The following is a 15,759-nucleotide window of genomic DNA, read 5'->3' on the forward strand; positions in this document are numbered from 1 at the left end:
GCTGCATGTTCTGACCTCAACAAACCACTTAGCGTTTTCCTAAGAAGAGAGTCCAGCCCACGGGTAGGCAAACTAGGGCCTGGGGGATGGATCCGGCCCAATCGCCTTCTAAATCCGGCCCACGGATAGTCCAGGAATCAGCGTGTTTTTACATGAGTAGAATGTGTGCTTTTATTTAAAATGCATCTCTGGGTTCTTTGTGGGGCATAGGAATTCGTTAATTCCCCCCCCCAAAAAATATAGTCTGGCCCCCCACAAGGTCTGAGGGACAGTGGACCGGCCCCCTGCTGAAAAAGTTTGCGGACCCCAGCCACACATGATGTGTCCCCTAGAAGCTAGTAAACTAGAGTGTATATAATGTGACACGACCTACCCTGCAATCATATAGCTCCTTTAGATTCACACTTTCTCAAGTCCACCATTCTGCCAAAGCAGCCAGGTCATGTAGCACTTGCCACTTCTGAATCTCTGAGACCTCCTTTTGAATTCTGATTGCCCCTTGATTGCCCCATCTTTTTGCTCCCAAATGGTGTTAACAAATGCTCTCCTGCTTATGATTTGCCAGTTAACCTGTCAATCAAAGCAACCTGGCTGAAAAGACCATAAATGTCAAGTGTGATTCCTATAGCCCTTGGCCCCCAGAACTGATAATCTAACACAGGCAAAGGCAACCTTTGGCCCTCCAGATGTTTTGGCCTACAATTCCCATGCTCCCTAGCTAACAAGACCAGTGGTCAGAGATGATGGGAATTGTAGTCCAAAACATCTGGAGGGCTGAAAGTTGCCTATGCCTGATCTAACAGTTGATCTCCAACAGTCTTGCATTGGTTAGCTAACTCTTTAAAAAGTGCACACACATTAAAGTACCATTCTGCTTTTTTATATCTATTGGTCCTGGAATACTTGGTTTTTCAGATTTAGTTTTAACTCGAAATACTAGGGAATACCTTCAGCAACAGGAAAGGGCCTTTGCTGAAACTCTGGAGAGCTGCTGCCAGAGTTTGGGGTAGATAGACCAGTGGTCCAAACCATTATAAAGTGGCTTTTTATCTCTGTAATTAATTTATTTAGACCATATGTTCACTAGCCAATCAATAAAAGTCCTCTGGGCAGTTCACACAGTTCAAACAATTAAAACATTAAAATACATAATTGGAACATTTACATTAATCAATCCATTTCCTGCCTAAGGACCAGAACAAGGAGCATTGAAGCCACAGCATAAATAATGTATTTCAAGGGCAAACATTCTAAAAGGTCTAAGACTTTGCAAAGTCCTCACCAGGTGTGGAAAAGTTCTGGAATGTCTCACTGGGGAGGGCATTCTACCCTTCTTGTTAATAACCACACACCTGGTGGCAATACCAAGGGGTGGGAATCAGGGAGGGCACAGAAAAAGCAAAATACAGTGGTAGCTCGGGTTACAGACACTTCAGGTTACAGACTCCGCTAATCCAGAAATAGTATCTCAGGTTAAGAACTTTGCTTCAGGATGAGAACAGAAATTGCGCGGCGGTGGCGTGGCAGCAGCGGGAGGCCCCATTAGCTAGTGGTACCTCAGGTTAAGAACAGTTTCAGGTTAAGAATGGACCTCCAGAACGAATTAAGTTCTTAACCCGAGGTACCACTGGCATGCTCTGGTCCATGGGGTCACGAAGAGTCGGACACGACTAAACGACTAAACACCACCACCACCACCACTGTATATTTATAGGTTGGTGAGAAAGAAAAGTAGCCTATGTTAATGGCAAGAGTTCAGAAATAGGAGGGGGCAAGGGGGTGCTCCCCCCCCCAGCACCCACCTCACCTCTCTAGGCAGAAGAGCCTGGAGAAGGTCCTTCAGTCATGATCTCAAGGTTTGAGCAGGTATATAAAGCCAATAGATAATCTATGTAAGGCAGCTAGATGATTTCACAGTTCAGAAGCAATTTGGTGGATTCAGCCCCTGAGGCAATAAGGGTTAAGAGAAGCATTGCTTACAGCTCTGTATCAAACTGCATTATGAGGGAGCATAATATTCAACTCGGATAGCTTTGGATATAATTCCTGTTCCTGAAGCCTTTCAGCTCTGTGTTCTTATGAGCTGGCACCAAGGAAGGTGGGGGAGGGCGGGAAATCAAAGCATGATTAGGCTGTGTATTTCGCTTAGAAATAACTGTGGTTTTTTTTCCTTTTGTGAATTTACTTCCAGGCCTGTGTGTGCCTATTGTTAAGACCTGAGTCCTAATAACGGCAATATGGCAACTTTTGTTTTAAATGGAGAGGGAAATGCCACTGACAAAAGGCAAATCCTATAGGCATTTGGTTTTGTGTTTGTTTGTTTGCTCATCAATAACACTGTGTTAAAGAGCAAACTATGACAAATGAAAACAAATACCGGTACATTATTGACACTGTCGTGGAAATGCTTCTTGGGCAACGGCAGTTACCAAAGCAGTATTATGGAAAGCACTAAAATTAAAATCTAATGAAGTCTCAGCTCAAACTTTAAAACATCCTATGGCATGCTCTGTTGGGGTGGTAGCCGACTAACTCGTAATCATTGAAATCAAAGGGCTTTATTATTGTGTTCAACTGACTGTTACTTAGGTCTGTTAATTTCAGTGAGCGAACCCTCAGAACAGCACACAAAGGAAGGGGAATCATTTCATCTGGCATAGCACAACTTTGAATTCCACCCAAAGGGTCTACTTTGAGTAAAAGTTAGTTGACTTACTATATGTACTCTTGTGCTGATACTTAAATGCTTTTAGATTTATGCTAGTAAGAGATGGCCCTGTATGGTTATGACAACAGAGGTGTAGCTTTGCTAATGGTTTAGAAAAGCAGTATCAGCATTTTGGCCTTTCCCTAATGGAGGGCAAAACTGTGGCTCAGCTGAATCAGTTTAAAAGCCATTTTTCAAAAACCAGGGGTTTCTGCTAATGCATTCTCTCCCTTTTTTGATAGTTGGCAGAGGGGATTTGTGCTGTTTTAATTCAGTGGTGCTTCAAACAGAGGAGATATGATCAGCTGATATGCATGGGTCATATTAACACTTCACTTACTGGGAACGTTGAATGAAAAAACGGGATCAGCTCTTGGAGAGGAAATGTTGGTGAGACGCAGCTGGAATATATATATAAATAAGAGGCTGAAGGGAGGAGGAAGTTGGATACAGAGCTGTAAATGGATGGGGGACCCAAGCAGTGAAGGGTGCTCATTCATGGGAGACGTTTATGAGGTCATAAATTATGTCTTGGGCTATTATTGAGTATGTTTGTTTGATGGTCCTAATATAGTGGTGGTGTTTGGAAGCTCTTGTATTGATTTAGTTTAGCCCATTAAAAAAAAAGGCCTTTTATTTCCTGGCTTCTTCTCCACAGCTTCAGAATTAGTATGGCTTGAAAAGCACACAAAATAATTAGGAAGAGGCATGCATGGGCTCTGGTGCTTCCCATCTGCCACTGCTTTCCCCCCTCTACCCCAATTCTTATTTTGCTCTGCCTGGCCCTTTTACTGTCTCTACATTTTCTCCTCCAACTTCTACCATTTGCCATTGTAAGAGGAGGAGGAGGAAGAATGAGTGTCCTGTACATGAGAGGTCTATTCTTCTCCCCCACAGCCTTGCTTGTAACCAACAGCTTGCAAAGTCAGGTCTCTTGTAATAGTAAGGGTGCCAAAGAAAAACAAGTGGCCTTTTTAGCTCCTTAGGTTGACCGAGTCTTGCTAAAAAGAAACTTGACAGAACCAGCATGTTGCAGAATTCTATATTTGGAGTTCTATATTTTTAATAACTTAGGTTCTAATCCAATTTACTATCCTTATTTGCATGGGAAATGGGTGGTGGTGGTTTTCTTCTTAAATGTGGTACCTGAAATTGTCCTAACAGTTTAAAGTTGAGGGGGTTGTTTACCATGGCAGCTAGTAGTATTTTTATTTTATTTTATTCAAATGCATGTATTAGTGAAAACAACATACACAAATGTATTATATAAAAAATATATTAAAAAACAAGTTTTTTAATATAAGTTTGTTCTTGCTATAAGCATGCACATGAAAAGCTTATACCAAGAACAAACTTAGTTGGTCTCTAAGGTGCTACTGGACAATTTTTTTATATGTTTTGACTGTGTCAGACCAACACGGCTACCTACCCGAGTCTAGAACAGATGCATTATATTAGAGGAAATTGCTTTGCAAAAATGACTATATTAAGCAAAATTGCATACCAAAAAATGTGTCTATTAGGAGAAATTCCCACCAAAATGCTGATGAATAAAATATATTTGCAATGAAGTAAGTAGACTCCAGAGCATTGCATATCATACTGCAAAGGTTCTGAAGATGTCTAGGTTTCTGTTGGTCCTGAAGACTGAAAATTCACTTTAGGTGTAAGTGCAGAATTGAATGCATTCCTTTTCATAGTGCTTGATGTCACAGCAAATCCTTCACCACAAGTAATTATGAAACTTGATATATATTTAGGAACATTTCACAATATTCAGTATTTTATATTCATCTGCTTAATTGTTTGACTAGGAAGAAAGGATGAGATGACTAGTACAAGGACCCACAGATTCTTTCGAGACTTTCCATTTCAAGAGCCAGAAATATTTTGCATAATTCATCTTATTTCCCTCCCCCCACATTGTTTCTAGTCAATTGCTTTTCCGATATTAATTTACACTCTTTGCATTGAATACATGTAATAGCAGTTTTGCTGCCTGAGTTCCCACAATACCAGCAAATGATCTTATTTCAGGGGTAGCTAAGTTCTTTTCACCATCATCATAGAACTATCATTGATTTATCAGAAGCAGAGGCAGCTGCATGCCCCTTGGGAAAGTTCACAGCTGTCTGCAGCTGCTGCGGTAAATTTCTCTCATAAGAATCCAATGCGAGAAAGGAAAGAAACTTCAGGAAATAATGTTAACTCTGTCTTTTGTGCATGGCTGTAGTGATGAAAAGCATTACAGGCAACTGATTAAAATATTGGTCTCCTTCCCTCTCCCTCCCCCCCCCCGCCACTGCAATTTTCACTTTATTCATTACAGTAATATATTCCAACAAATGATCAAACTACACCATACATAGAAATGAATACCGTATTAGTATTTATCCCTGAATACGTGATATTTCTCTTCAGTCATAGTTTTAATTAAAGAGCAGAGGCAGTTTGTGTTGAGCGTCCAAAATGATAAATAAAATCTCATTGTTTCAGTAAACAATCCAATTGTAAGATTAAGCTTTCCTCATTTGTCCATATTTCATAGCAGGTCCTGTCTCATTGTTCATACTGTAACAAAGTCGTACCAAGTTGTTGTTTTTTCAAAACTTAGATACATTTATTTTATACCTACAGTGGTACCTCGAGTTAAGTACTTAATTCGTTCCGGAGGTCTGTTCTTATCCTGAAACTGTTCTTAACCTGAAGCACCACTTTAGCTAATGTGGCCTCCTGCTGCCGCTGCACCGCCAAAGCACAATTTCTGTTCGCATCCTGAAGCAAAGTTCTTAACCCGAGGTAATATTTCTGGGTTAGCGGAGTCTGTAACCAGAAGCATATGTAACCTGAAGCGTATGTAACCTGAGGTACCACTCTATAGGTTGTGTTATCCAATGCCTAAGCCAATACCACTCACATGCTGTAATCAATAAAAGTTGTGGCCTTTTCAGCCCGTTAACCTAAATACTTGTGTCCTTATTCACCATTACGCGGGTGCGGGTCCTCGACTTGCAATAGAGGGAGTTGTGAGACAACAACATCTGGAGAGCCATAGGTTCCGCATCCCTAGTCTAATGCTGAATATTTCATTAATCAGTTCCGAAGCAGATGTCAACACCTTTGAAGTTCAAGAGCTAAGGTTTTCTACAGCAAGCATATTTTGAAATTCAGCAGTTTCCAGACATTAATGGAACACAGGCCACTTTCAAAAGGTGGACAGAAAACAGTGCTGCTGTTTCACAAAAAGAACACCAGATTGGTGATTTTTTTTTTAAAAAAAGCTCTTTTTCCTAATTACTTTGCCTAGTGTTGTCACTCGAATGGCAACAAGATGTCAGTCTTTCCTCTTTGTATTTTTATAGGGGAAATCTTAAGATTAATTATCTGTTAATGTGCAGTCATATTGCATGGTTTCCCTTTCTGGTGGATGGGCATAATTTTAGTTTCATGAATATTTAATTTCCAAAGTCCTCCATTATGCTGACATCCAGTGACTTGGCATATTATTTGACATGCTTTTTAATCAGATTTGGCATGTCAGAAAAGTGTTTTTATTACGATTCCCTTGTGTTTTGAGAGCTTAGCAATTTCATTTAGCTAAATGAAATATTCTGCATAATTCAAACTATATCTAGGGATTTCTTATTACTCGGTCATGACAACATGGTAAAATGATTGGTTTTTGTCATTTTCCTAGCCATATTACTTTAAATGCATGTGAAAGTCGCAAGTATGGAGGGGGGGGGGAAGGCATGATTGGAAATCTAATTAAGAAATGAAAATAACAGCATGAAAGACCACTAAGCCTGTCAGTTATTTCATCTTCTTAAATGAGGCACAGAATAGCACTCATGAAATGGTATGACAGGCAGTTCAAGATGTCCAACAACTGAAATACTTACTAGAAACGTGCATTATTATTCTACTTTTCATTGCATTTCCCCCCATATGTAGACATTAACAAGTGGTGTGGGGTGAATACAGCTAGAGGAGCAATAGTCAGTGGTGCGTCTAAGGCTCTGTTGAATTGCCACCTTTGGCTTCTATGGGACGGAGGACATAAAATAAATGTAATAAATAATATGCAATTTATTTGTCCCTTTCATAAAAAAGGAAAGCAAATGTTTAAAAGACTATTTTCAATAAGTATGCACTTGGAATTTTTTCTTCAGTGGCCTGCTAGGCTCCAGTTTTGAAGCCTTCCTTCAAATGCCTATTCAGAATATGCACAAGCAATAGGATTTCATGCATGCTTCGGGTGGGCAGTGGGTGCCATAGGTGGGACCCCTCAATTTATCTTGGATGAAGTTGTGAGGGGTAATACTGAAATGAGTGTGGAGGACACACAATATTGCTATTAGGTTAATCAGAGCTTGCTATCAATGAAACATCAAGCGTATTATAAGATTTACAATATTTTGCTGGCTATCATCACTGCGAGTCAAAACTTAACAATGGCTATCATTCTGTTGAGACTTTCATCAGCTACAAATTGCTTCATGCAAATCACAAGAGGCATGCATATCAAAGCAAGGAATAAAATAAAGGCCTAGGATTGAGGATACAATACTCTAATTTGGTTTCTGGGTTGACACTTTTTCAGTTGAGCTCCATGTATTCTTGTGTCCACATCACAACACCTCTATAGTCAACCAAATTATCAAAGCTATTTCAGGGCACATAGTCGTTTGCATGATCAGGACATGTGTTCAAGAGTCTACAAGCTTAGCTGAATGTATGTAAAACCATTGAGAGTTTTATTGCTTTCAGGTTAGAGCTCTGCTCAAGAGAAGACAATTGTAATTTGCATGAGACTTCCTCATGCAACCACCTCTGCACCTGATGTTGCAGGGAAAGGAATCACTGGTATTGGCTTTAGAGCTACAGCAGGGTGGTTGTATGAATCTACTCTATCCACTGAGTTTGCTCTTGGCCTGTTACTATCAATATCTGAAAAAAAATATTTGGGTTGAAAAGACTGAGAGTCAACTTGGGCAAGACTTTTATTGCTACCTGGGCCTCCATGAACATTCCAGTACAGTCATACCTCAGAAGTCGAATGCCTTGCGAGTTGAACGCTTTGGCTCCCGAATGCCGCAAACCCAGAAGTGAGTGTTACAGTTTGCAAACGTTCTTTGGAACCCGAATGGTCCGACACGGATTCTGCTTGGCTGCAAGAGCTTCCTGCAGTCAATCGGAAGCCACGCCTTGGTTTCCGAATGTTTTGGAAGTCGAACAGACTTCTGGAACGCATTCCGTTCTGTTTCTGAGGTACGACCATAATTGTTCCTAAACAGCATACTTCTTTGAGAGGCAGGGTAGCCCCCTGCTAGATACAGGCAAAATCTCCAGTTCTCAGAATTGGGAGCTACTTGTCAGTAGTGTGTCTGTCTTAGGAGAATTCAGCTCCACTTTATTGTTCCTCATCTGGGCCACTTCTGTGTCCATATGGATATATTCAATAATGCTTAGTTGAATTAAAGGTTATTCTGGGTCTGGACTCATGGTAGTTCACTGTTCCTACGTGAAGTAAGATTTCATTTTGATAGGTAATCTTTCATTTTTATGTTATTAACTGCAATAAGATGGATCCAAAACAGCTGGTGTTCTGCAGTCTCCAAGACCACGTCAGCTGCTCTGGCACATTAAACCTTGAGCTACATTTGAGAATAAAGTGCTGCACTACCTTGATGCAGTTTGACCTTAAAAAAAGAAAAACTAGCTCTGCTTTGCCTCAAGCAATAAATGTTTTTAAAAACCTCCATAAGATTTATGTGTTATTTCCCTTTTGCCATTTATTGGATCGTACAAGTAGCATTACAAGTACTGAATGTACATACAGTGCTGGCCTTGTAGCATTACTTGGTTTTATTCATTTTTAGAATAAATATTGAAGCAGGCTTTTAAAGGAGTAAAAAGACCCACAATCTTCTATCAGTCAGGCAGCACAGGCCATTTCCTCTAGGCCACAGCTCTTCATTTTTATATAGTTAATATGTTGTTATAATGAGTAGGAACATGACAAAATTTCATCATGGACATTGTCAGCCTCAATCTGTTCAAAACTCACTTGGGGAAAATAAAAGGGCCTCCATTTAGCTTGTGAGTGAGTTGCCATTTAATTACATAATTACTGCATTGGGACGTGTCATCTGGAAATTGTATTGACTGTGTTGTTGTGTCAGACTTGTGCAGTTGTGGGGATCCTGCAAAATTAATGTATATGGCACTCAACTCATCTGTTTCATATTAAGGGTGCATTCAGTTGTCTGAAGTTACACTTGGAAGAACTTTGCCTGATTTCCTGTGACCCTTGCTGGATACAGCCAATGGTCCACCTGATACAACATTCTGTCTATACAAGTGGCTAGCCAAATGCCCCTGGGAAACACTCAAGTAGGGCATGATGGCGAATAGCCATCGTCTATTTATCTGTAGCATCTGGTGACTCTCAATCAGCCTCTGGCAGTCTTTGAAGGAAAATGTAGGAGGATGGTCCAGATATGGTCAAGTAGCCGCCACTGCATGGGTTTAATCAAATACATGTGCTACCAGACAGCATAAAATCAGAATGGGCTATGTACAGAAAGGTTTGGTTTTTAAAAAACATTCCTTTCATTGCAAGACACACTGGTATCTTTCCAGCACTGTCTGGAAGGATACTTAATTTAATAGTGTACTATATGGCTCTATAGTGAAATGTTATTGATAGCAGAGGAACTGCTTAGCCTATAAACCACAAGTTTATATCATTTTAATATTTTTATCATTTAGGTGCTCTAATGCACGAAAGATCATTGCACCAATATGATCACTGCACAGCAGGCATTCAGTATCCGCAGAATCATTTTGCATTTTCTTGAAATTAGTCTCCTTGCCTTGAAGGAGCAAAGTGAGCCCCCAGTCACCCAAAGATTTATTCATCCACTATCATCACACAAATCCCACTTCAAACTCTTGCTCTATCATTCATAATACAAGTTCTCAATTCCCGAAGCCCGGTCTCTGTTCAAAGACCAAATCTGTTTCGAAACAGAGAGTAGCCGGAAGATTTATCCACACTCAGCTGACAATCTGTGAGATTTTCTTCTTGCTCTTTTGTTTTGCTCTTGATGGCTTGAAGCAGACTTTCCATACCCAGAAAATGGATGTTCCAGATGTTTGCTTTCACATCCAGTCACATAGAAAGTATAAAGCCAGTTGATGCATTCCATTGTTAAATCTATGCTATTGAATAATAATTAAAAAATCATATTCTTTTGCTGTCATTTTAATAATGATGACTGGCACTGAGGAAGGGGACACACTAAAATATACTAGCGATTTCCTGTCATCCGTTCTCACCCTAGTTAGATTGCTTTGAAAGGAGGAGGAGGGAAAAGTCCAGAGCTGTACATGAGAGGAGTGTCTTTGTGATACTATTCATTCTCTGTTCTGACAGAGAAGGCATTGTTTGCTCACTGTAATAGGCTTGGCAGCCAAATAAGGTAGGGATCTGTGCTGCGCATACAGATTCAGAAAGTAGCAGAGCGGGCAAGAATCTGAAAATTCCAAGAACCAGATCACTGGGAAGGACTTCATAGCATGCTGTGCATATAGCTTGTTTGGTATTGCCTTTGCATGACAATCTGTACAGTTCTGAATGAAGAAGCATGTAAGAATAAAGGTAATTTTTTTAAAAAATTGTTTTGCTTTTATAGTGATTAATTAAAACTGCTAATAAGCCATCACCTTAACACAGAAATTTAAACATTGAACATCTGCAGCCTTATTTTGACTCTGAGGATCATTTAAGTTCAGCGCTGGTGCCTCCCCACTGTGTTTATGTCGACTGGATTAACATTTAATGAGAGAACTTGTGTGAAGAAGAAAAGGCCATTTAGGCTGCTTTAGCTGTTGCATTCTAGCCAGCAGCTAATGTTTATATGCAGTGTGGTTTGGGGATCTTGCTAATAGGAATGCATTTCTGCAAAGCCACTAGATGAGGTTAAATAGCTTTGCACACTTATATAGTTCCTTGCCTCTTGGTCACTTCCTGTAGCAAAAGCTGCTGTGAACAATATTGTGAAGCTAATATTATTTCCACATCATACAACAAAATGGAAACAAGCATGCATTATTAAATATTATTAAGCAATATTTATTAAAGCACTATGAGTAATGGATTGCAAACTGTGTCAAAGCTGACATTTAAGTAGTAATTCGTGTGTTTGCCCTGGTCATCTCAGTGATTATTCCTTCGTAACATCGATCTCCTCTATTTTGTCTCTTTTCTTTTTTTCTTTTCTTTTTTAAAAAAGAAAATCACGAATGTTTCACACATGCACAAACAGGCACACATTTGAGTGCTTATCAGTCTTCTGGCTGTTTTAATTGCTGCTGTGCTCTGAAAAATATTCAGGGTTCAACAGCCATCATTAGTGAACTGTAAACAAGAGGGGGGTTTTTTCTGAGAAGTAGTCTAAAAATATCTAATCTTTTGAGGAGGGAGCTGAGTGGCTTTGCTTGTTTAACTTCTCCCAAGTTGTGGTTTGGGGGGGGGGGGCTGAAAATGGAACGTTTTAGAAACCATGCTCACAATTTACCTAAAGGGAAGCAGAAATTGGAGTGATACATAGCATCAAAGTAGCATCCAGGCTTTTATTCCAGAGAACCCTGCTCATGCTTCCTTTGGATCTGCTCACAAGTTCTGATCTTGTGGGGCTTTGCTACTTTGTACTCCTGAGGTGTCTTAATCCCCAGGGAGCAACTGCTCTAAGAAGCAAAACACACTGTGTTGTGTATGTGACTCTGGAAACATGCTGCATGACAACAGCAGCTCTTGCCTATCTCATTTGGAAACTGCTATCTGATTAAGAGCAGCAGCAAGCTGTCCAGCTGCATTTCAACTGTCATTGTTGGTGAACAACTAAAAGATGTTTCCTGGCCTAAATCAATCGGTTCAAATCTGTGTTATGGGCTGCTTAGAGATTACTTTGTGCCAGAAGACACTTAAAGCCTATTTACATGGTACCTTTGTAGTATTACATGAGATGTGCATTGTTGTTTTTTAAATTCACCTAAATGCTAAAGCCTCCAGTTCTCACAGTGACCAACCAGATGCCATGGGGAAGCCTGCAAGCTGGAGATGAGTTGCAGCAGTATTTCCCCAGCAACTGGTGTTCAGAGGCATAACAGTGGAGGCAGAACATACGGTAGCCATTGTGGCTAATAGCCATTGATAGCCTTGCCCTCCATGAATTTGTCCGATCCTCTTTAAAAGCCAACCAAGTTAGCAGCCATCACTGTCTTCTGTGGGAGCAAGCTTCTTTTATCTGTCCCGAATTTGCAAACATTCAGCTTCAATTGGATGTACAATGGTACCTCGGGTTACAGACGCTTCAGGTTACAGATGCTTCAGGTTACAGACTCCGCTAACCCAGAAATAGTACCTCGGTTTAAGAATTTTACCTCAGGATGAGAACAGAAATTGTGCGCCGGTGGCAGCAGGAGGCCCCATTAGCTAAAGTGGTGCTTCAGGTTAAGAACGGACCTCCAGAACAAATTAAGTTCTTAACCTGAGGTACCACGGTACACTAGTTCTAGTGTTACAGAAGAGGGAATAAAATGTTTGCACCGTTTTATTGTTTCACTTCTTAACTTGCCGTTTCTCTAAACTAAGAAGTCCCGAATTCTGTGATGTTTCCTCACAGGACGGTTGATCCATTCCCTTGATTATTTTCATTGCCCTTTTCCGAGCGTTTTCCAACTTGTTTGAGGTGACCAGAACTATACACAGTATTCCAAATGTGGTTGCACCATAGATTTGTATACAATGGCATTCTGATACCAGCAGTTTTATTTTCAATTCCTTTCCTACTGATCTCTAGGAACATGCCTTTTTCACAGCTGGGTCTACATCTTCATCAAGCTATCCAGTACAACCCCAAGGTCTTTTTCCAGGTCAGTCACCAACAATTCATACACCATGGGTATATATGTGAAAGTAAAATTTTTGTTTCAGCATGCATCACTTTTTTAGAAGGCTGAGTTAGAGGCATCAAACCCACTGGCTTTATCCCATCCCCACCTGTGAATTTCAGAGCAGCAAATTCTAAATTGTATTAAATTCAGCCCCCTGTTAGCTCTCAAAACAGGGGAGGGGTATTATGGGGCATATACACAGTGGGACACATATGGCTTCTAAGCTATCTGAATTGTGTCTAATACAGCACCTTCATTTTGAATTAAAGCAAGAGCTTGTTGCCTTTTGAGAGCTGGTGAAGGTGAAATAGGAACCTCCCCAAGACTTAATTGCCTTTGCATTCATATGGGGAGAAGTGATCAAAATATACTAATGTAAGTTGAGAGTAGCTGTTCACATGCCCTAGATATATGTTCAGCTAGTCAGTTTCTAGTAAACTCACTAAGCGCACATCTGATTATCTGAGATTACAAAACCACTTCCTTCTTGTATCTTTCTCTCTATGTTTACTTGAAATGTAATAAGAGTCTCACTGACTCAGTCAACTTCCCTGTGCTTAAGAAGATTTAAAAATGTGAGTTGTTAAGATGCTACGTGTGTTTCATGTAAGCTCTTGTACCCTAAGGGTGAGGTGTCCTGGAAATACCCCGAATGCCTGATTAAACATTCCCATAGATATTATGCTGCTTTATTTATTAAAACACATGGGCTGCAATTCGGCATACAGCTGTTTCCGCAGAAGCTCCACTGAAATTAATGTAACTTCTACAAGGGCAACTGTAGGAGGGATTGCAAGCCTTATGACCTACAATATGTATTTTAGCTGTTAACAGTTGGACTACGCATGTTCTGATGTCCAAAATAATTGGAAGAATTGGGTGTGCAGGTTGTGATGTAAAAGCAGAAATATATTATATGCAGCAGAGGTGGAATTCTAAAATCCTGCTTTGCTACTCAATACTAAAGTGGTGGGGGGAGCAATCAACTGCGGGGGGGGTGTCAGCAGGACATTTAGGGGATAAAAGACCATTGGGGGCAGTGATGTAATCACCCAAGATGGATGCCTAATTTGATCTTGCCCCTTAACCTAGATAATTCTCCCACACACAACCACTCATTTTTATGTCTACATTTGAACTCCCCCCCCCAAACAATGAGTGGGATGTGACCCAGAGCCCTCGTGGATTAAGAAAAGCTATCATTTAATAAATATTTTGACACCAGACACTAACTTCTAACACTGGTGACAGCAATGAAGGGCCCACAATTCAGTTCTTAAACCATTTGGGCAAAAAATATGTTTGTTGGGCTGTTGCTACATTAGCTTCTTCAAATTCCTATGAACTCTCAAATGGCATTACTTTCCATTTTTAGTGGAGAAGGACTTGAATTAACTCATAGGGATCTGCTTCATAGGGAGCCAGTGTGGTGTAGTGGTTAAGAACGGTGGACTCATAATCTGGTGAACCGGGTTCGCGTCTCCGCTCCTCCACATGCAGCTGCTGGGTGACCTTGGGCTAGTCACACTTCTTTGAAGTCTCTCACCCCCACTCACCTCACAGAGTGTTTGTTGTGGGGGAGGAAGGGAGAATGTTAACCGTTTTGAGACTCCTTCGGGTAGTGATAAAACAGGATATCAAATCCGAACTCTTCTTCTTCTTCTGTTTCTACTTACAGCTGTAAGATTGATTATTGCCAAGTTTTGGGAAGCCCCAACTTCCAATATGTTTGAAAACTGGTAGCAAAAAATTGGTTCTTGGCCCTAATGGGACAGTTGATTGCACAAAGAACCGTACAAATATATAATGCTCAAACAGACAATGTTAATGAGGTTTGGTATAGTTTTATTATATAGAGAGCTACAAAGGAACGCAATTACCAATCTCCCTCCACACATGGATTTTTATGGCAGGGCACTGAAATAAGATATTCATCAGAACTGGTATCCTCATGTCAAATACAGAGTCTTGAAAAACAGACCTTTCCTCGGTTGCGTATTTCCTTTGTTGTATTTGTTTTGTTACATATAAATATCAATAAAATACATATCATAAAAAGGCTATCAGGAACCTGGGTCAAGGTTAAGCTTGCTGCCTCCCAGCTATTGTTCAGCTCTGCAAATGACTTCCAAATAGGTAATGGTAAAGGACCCCTGACAGTTAAGTCCAGTCGCGAACGACTCTGGGGTTGTGGCGCTCATCTCACTTTACTGGCCGAGGGAGCCGGCGTTTGTTCGCACATGGTTTTCCCGGTCATGTGGCCAGCATGACTAAGCCGCTTCTAGCAAAACCAGAGCAGCGTGCAGAAATGCTGTTTACCTTCCTGCCAGAGTGGTACCTATTGAACTGCTAGGTTGGCAGGAGCTGGGACCGAACAATGGGAGCTCACCCTGTCATGGGTATTCAAACCGCCAACCTTCCAATCGGCAAGTCCAAGGCTCAGTCTTTTACACCACAGCGCAACCCGCGTCCCATGACTTCCAAATACCACACTACTATTTGCAAAGTAACCTGTAGCTACACCTTAATCTTCTGCTTTGAAGTTACCAGGCTGCCTTTCTCATCACAAGGTCTGCTTAATTTTATCCTGCTTTCACATCTTCTGTGTATTTATGGCACAACTGAGGTGGAAAGCGGGAAACCCTCTTGATCCTATTTCATTCATAAAATTGTTCCAATACACTGCTTCAATTTGGTCAATCAAATGCATATATACTTTTCTTTACTACTTTTTGGTAAATAGCATAGTTCAGTTTTAAAATGTGTTATGTTAAATCTAATTGCTAGATGCTGGATCTGCCACATTCATATATGTTACATTAAAGTTTTGATGAATGGTGCTTTCTGAGGTTATAAAATAGAGGGCATTTCCTTGTAAAATTAGTGGTTTACACTGATACATCAGGTGCAAAATGTGTGTCTCTGGCATTATTTATGTTAGGAAACACATGTTATTTGCCCATCGTCCATGTTCCCTTTTTAAAAATGCATGCATCTTGCTGCTTCCTCACTGAAAGTGCATGACATCAGCTAATGGGTAAAGAAGGAAGCCTCTTTCATATTTAAGTTTGCAATTCATTTATGGTGTG

General features: G+C 40.5%; 1 protein-coding gene across 7 annotated transcripts in view; it reads left to right on the forward strand.

Moving 5' to 3' along the window:
* PAG1 (phosphoprotein membrane anchor with glycosphingolipid microdomains 1) overlaps nucleotides 1-15,759 on the forward strand; it is a 96,414-nt gene that overhangs the window by 40,327 nt on the left and 40,328 nt on the right. For 3 of the 7 annotated variants that reach the window (XM_081919804.1, XM_081919807.1, XM_081919809.1), the window contains exon 2: nucleotides 12,577-12,649. The exons of 2 other annotated variants lie outside the window; for them this stretch is intronic. The gene's annotated coding sequence lies outside the window, so the exon portion shown is untranslated. Of the gene's footprint in view, nucleotides 1-10,166; nucleotides 10,374-12,576; nucleotides 12,650-15,759 lie in introns of those variants that run through there. 2 more of the 7 variants (XM_081919806.1, XM_081919808.1) reach the window with 1 other exon arrangement.

This window comes from Podarcis melisellensis (genome assembly GCF_964234715.1).
Source record: "Podarcis melisellensis genome assembly, chromosome: 7".
Taxonomy (NCBI): Eukaryota; Metazoa; Chordata; class Lepidosauria; order Squamata; family Lacertidae; genus Podarcis; species Podarcis melisellensis.